The sequence below is a fragment of the Salvia hispanica genome, unplaced genomic scaffold (genome assembly GCF_023119035.1).
Source record: "Salvia hispanica cultivar TCC Black 2014 unplaced genomic scaffold, UniMelb_Shisp_WGS_1.0 HiC_scaffold_39, whole genome shotgun sequence".
Classification (NCBI taxonomy): domain Eukaryota; kingdom Viridiplantae; phylum Streptophyta; class Magnoliopsida; order Lamiales; family Lamiaceae; genus Salvia; species Salvia hispanica.
Window position 1 is genome coordinate 1 of NW_025952124.1, and position 5091 is coordinate 5091.

General features: G+C 46.4%; 2 pseudogenes; one reads left to right on the forward strand and one right to left on the reverse strand.

The window, feature by feature from the left end:
• The first annotated feature begins 6 nt into the window (after positions 1–6).
• LOC125199125 lies at positions 7–692 on the forward strand (annotated as a pseudogene).
• Positions 693–1235: 543 nt separating this feature from the next.
• Positions 1236–4736, reverse strand: LOC125199126 (annotated as a pseudogene).
• Positions 4737–5091: the final 355 nt, after the last annotated feature.

Consider the following 5091-nt stretch of genomic DNA (forward strand, 5'->3'; position numbering starts at 1 on the left):
TTTTAGTTAGGAGCTTTTAACATCACCCACGCGTATGGTCTCACAGAGACGTATGGCCGGGAACTATCTGCACTTGGCAGCCGGAGTGGGTTTCCCCTGCCTCTTGAGGCTGGGGGCAAAAACTCAAGGCGCGCCAGGGGAGTTCAGCATCTCGGGATCGAAGAGCTCGATATAAAGGACCCTGTTACTATGCAGAGTGTGGCTCGGGATGGGAAGACGATAGGTGAAGTGATGTTTAGAGGTAACACGGTGATGAATGGTTTTTTAAACGGCCTTGGGGGCGACTGGGGAAAGGGCGTTTAAAAAGGGGGTGGTTTCATCCGGGGACTTGGGGTGATTCACCCGGATGGATACATCGGGGCTAAAGGATGGGTGAAGGATATAATCATCTCCGGGGGGAGAATATAAGCACGATCGAGGTGGAGTCGGTGATCTTAAACCATCCTGCCGTGCTTGAGGCTGCTGTCGTGGGGAGGCCGGATGAGCACTGGGGAGAGACCCCTTCGCGTTTTGAAGCTCAAGGAGGGTCATGCTGCTCCCGCGCAGGAGATCATCAGCTACTGCCGCGAAAAGGCTCCCCTAAATTGCAGGGCCCCCGGACAGTGGTGTTGGGGGGAACCAAAGACCGCCCGGGAAGCCAAAAGTTTGTGCTCGGGGCCCAAAGGGCCCCCAAAGCATGGGCACCCTTTTAAAAGAGCAAGATGTAGTATTTATCAATCATTGTAGTCTGGGTTTTTTAATCCTTTTTTTAAATTGTCTGTAAACTCTGTTTTCCTTCTTCAAGAATGAATAAAGGATCCCTAATGGCTTATTTACACATTTAAAAATAGGGTGTTTTCAAGGGATATGGTGCAACAGCTTAATTCCTTTGCAATGGCTTGGACGAAGTTCCCCCCGGCAAGCCTGCCTCGACCCCCCACGAGCCTCCAACTCCAAACACTTGTCCACCGTTTTTTCCCCCAATGCCTGTAGCTGAGTTTTTGCACCTTAAACCAACGTGCACCAGTGCGTGGAGCACAGAGTTGCTGGGGGATCAAACCCACGGGGCCCTCGGATGAGAAATGCAACGAGCAGTTGCATAAAGGGAACCTGCACATTATAACTCTATGAAAATTAATCATGTAGATAAAGATCAAGATATCGCCCCCAGGAAATACGACTACCTTCAAAATACGTCTACAACACCCTCCGCCACTGCCAATCCGGGCTCCCCATCTGAGCATCGGGGAACTGCTCTAGCCGCTGTTTCCCAGCACCCCCAAGTTGAGCCAATGTGGATGCTCCTTCATCGTCATGATCCCATCAGTTGCTCGGAGGAGAAGCTCGGACGAACTAGCCATGATCATCAATGACTGTATATTCTCATGGCTGTTCATCAGTTCAGCAATCACTTTCACTACCCCTCGTTGATTCTCCGTGCCCCTTTTTTTCCCTGATCGTCGTCTTCCCAAAAGTCCAAAGCCTTAAGTTACTGCTTGCCTGAACAACAACAGCATTTCAGCTTTTGCTGGCGATGCTGAGGCCGGCGTTGCATAGAGCATCCACCACCTGCATTTTCAACCATTCATATCTAATCTGTGCAATGTATACTTCATCTATGACAGATTGATCAAAGTACCTTCCTCCACCCTTGCTGCATAGGCAGAAATCCCCAGCTCTGGATGGATTTCAGGTGATACAATCCCAAAGCGTGCCAGAGCAAAGAAACCACCAAAAAGCACAATTGTTGTTTCTCCGCGAGGGCGGATTTAAAACCTCCCCTGCAGTTAAAGCCCATCTTCCCCTCCCTGTGAAAAATTTGGGTTCAACCTTCTGCATCGCTCCCAAAACCTCCAGAACCAGCCATTTTTGTATAACAAGAAAATGGCTGGCTGGATCCAAAGTGAAAACCCAGCATGCATCTTGCGTTTCTTCCCCCGAAAGGGGGCCATCCGATGCACTAGCCAGTCCTCCAGGGACCCTGCTCTTCGACTAAAGGGTGCAACAGTTTTACATTGGACGGGCGAAAGAGCCTTCTTGCAGGCCTTGGAACGTCTAAATAGATCGTAAACGTGAGCTGCAACCATCACAGTGACCACTATATCATCTGAGGTATAGCTCCATGATGTGCCAATACTAGAGAGCTCCGAAGACATGAGTGCTTCCAAAACTGCTAGTATTCGTCGCGTGTGATCAATGGACCTACATTTGGCACCGGCGTCTAACTGGTACGAAATGAGAGTGTATGTATGTAGCTCACACGAGAGAGCGCAGACAGCAGCAACAACATATGAATCAAATGCTGCTATAGGCCCCCTTTTACTTGCCAATTTTTCAGCCTTCCTCAGCTCCACGTCTCCTGCTGCCACCGAGCTCTTCTTCATGACTCACGCAGACAGTCAGCACAGCAAAGAGAAGGCGGGAAGTGAGCTCCACAGAAGCACACGACCCCAAGAACAGAGAATGGACTATTGTTCGAAGCTCACAAACGACTAGAGTCTTGTACGCATTTCTTGTTCTCTGAATCTGCTCTTTACATGACTCGGGCGGGAATGTTCTACTCAGGATTGCTTTGACAGTAGCAACGAATATCTTCATCAGAGAGCTCTGAGAGGGACTTCCACGAGGTAGATGCTCGAGTACTTTGAGAAGGGGAATGTACAAGTTCCATGATAGTATAGGCCGCTGCAGAAGTCGCAGCCACGATTATGGGAAGATCCGTGGAGGAGGAAGTTAGAGGGATCAAACCATAAGCAGCTTCCCATATCATGCATATTCTCCGCTCCACCTCAAGGCCGTTCGCACAAAGCATCGATGCAATCTCTTCTGCTGTAGGTAACTCTCTTGGCTGATATCATCTTGTCATGTTAGGTAATAACACCATAGATAGTTCGAAAGAATCACACGAAAATGAGGTGAAGTACCTTGTCTGGTTCTGGTAATGTTAGATGATGAGCATCACCAGCTTGGCTTTGCAGAGGAAAGAGTAAAGAAGGTTGGGAAAGTATCCGAAACAGTAAAGCAGCAGCAGCGTCCAGCAATTTGACCTTCCATGGACATTGCAATTCCGATTGCATGAAGGAAATACAGGCACATCCAATTCCTCGGAAGCTTGTTGCGAAAAAAAAAAAATATCAACATACAAAACAAAAGCATACATAGTAAAAGTAAAAAAAAGAGCTACCTTGTTGTCTGAGGCTTGGTGGTCTGCTGCTCTAAGGAGTTCCACTAGTTGCACAGCTGCTTCGAGCGCATAAGGAGCCCATGATGGTGGAGCTTCAAGCAGCCTCAGAAGTAGCCTCTGGGTCACGCTCGGGCTTGAACTCGTGTAGTATCTAAACAAAGCTAGAGACAGTAAAGGACCGGTGTGTATTTGAAGCTTTATGTATGAAATGAGTTGAGTAGGGGAAAAGTTAACCGATGAAAGAGGCGTGCGTAGGGCTCGAGAGCTGGTAGGTCGGCTATGGGATGCTCGTCCTTAGGGGCTGTTTCGGGTGGAAGCAAGACTGCTTGCACAGCAGCTTCTGTCAGCGTAGCAGTCTGGTACGAGCAACTTCTTCGTCGCATACACTGAGTATAACTGCAGTGCCGTTAGCCACTGCCCATATCGGAGTGGATGTCATGAGCACATGATGCTTCCCTGATTCATATATAAATAAGCATCATAAACCTCCTCAACCAACGCACACACACACACATGATGATACTTGACTAACCAGTTGAAGCCTGTTTGAGCTGTGTAGGTGCGTATGTCCCGGCCACGCCTCCACACCTGAAGTAGGTAAGGCTCAGCCCCGTCCGAACACATCACGATAAAAATTTTCTCTGCTTACCAGCGGAAGAAATGAGTCCGGATGCCAAGAGGTGCTTGGAGCAACATGTCAGTGATCCAAGGTGACAATGGCCTCGACCACGAACTAGAACTGGCTTCATTAGATGAAGATGATCCCTTGGTGTGTCTCCTGTAAACTGGCCGGTTGTAATGAGTCAAGATTCGTAGTATCTCCCCGTATGCAAGGACCAACTCCTCGGAATCCACCTGAGAGCAAAGTCAAGCATGATACATAGACGCATGGAAAGAATCAAAGAAAACAGGACTGAATTCATACATTGCTGTCAGGGCGAACCAGGGAGATGAAAGAAGGGAAGGGAGGATTGGTGCTGTGGTATTCGAGCAAGCCATCGATGATGCACGATATGATGGGGACAACGACACCAGAGCCTTGGTCTGGGTGGTGAACAACCAATGCTGCTGCAATTGCAAGGTGTACACACAACTTGTTTTCAGTTTATTAACATTCATTTTTATCTGAATATGCAACAAGATGGTACCTAAAACATCATCAAACAGTGTTTTCTCATTACATGGATACCGGCCTCGAATCGCCTATAAACACAACATGCATCAGAGTTAGTAGTAACAGTTTATTCAAACTGATAATGAGACCATTAGAAGAGGAAATTACCTCCTCTAAATCATGATGGAATTGTTCTGAGATGAACATCTCCACATAGCTACTAACTTGAGCCTATAATATACAAGTCAAACTTCAAGATTAGTGAGTTTCATTAGCCAAGAAAGGAAAACTAGTTGTTGTGTTGATTAGGGAAGAACAAAAACATACATGGTGTTGCTGTGCATCATTTGGAGGTGGGGAGAACAAGGAAGAAAACTGGACATTGTCAATCCACTTCTCATTTGAAGTTGCCATATGTAAACACACCTCTTTATCTGAACAAAGCAAGCACACAAGCATCAAACTACAAAGTGAGTGGAACAGATGTTGAAAAGAAAAGAGGAACAAACTTCATTTCAATTCTTTATAGCTATAGATTCCATTTTTACAATAAAATCAGCTGCATTAACAAAGAGAGACAGACAAATATAGAAGAAAGTTTTGTTGTGGAGAGAGAGAGAGAGGCGGGATTAATATTCCTGCAAATATCATAAGCCCCATGTGGGCTTGCATCCATCATCACCATGACACCATGAGCTAAGTTAGTAGAGGGAAATTGCAGAAATATAATTGGAAAAAAACTCACTACATTTTTAGTACATATTTTATATTTTATAATCGACAAAAATTATTTTGGGGAATTAAATGCAATGAA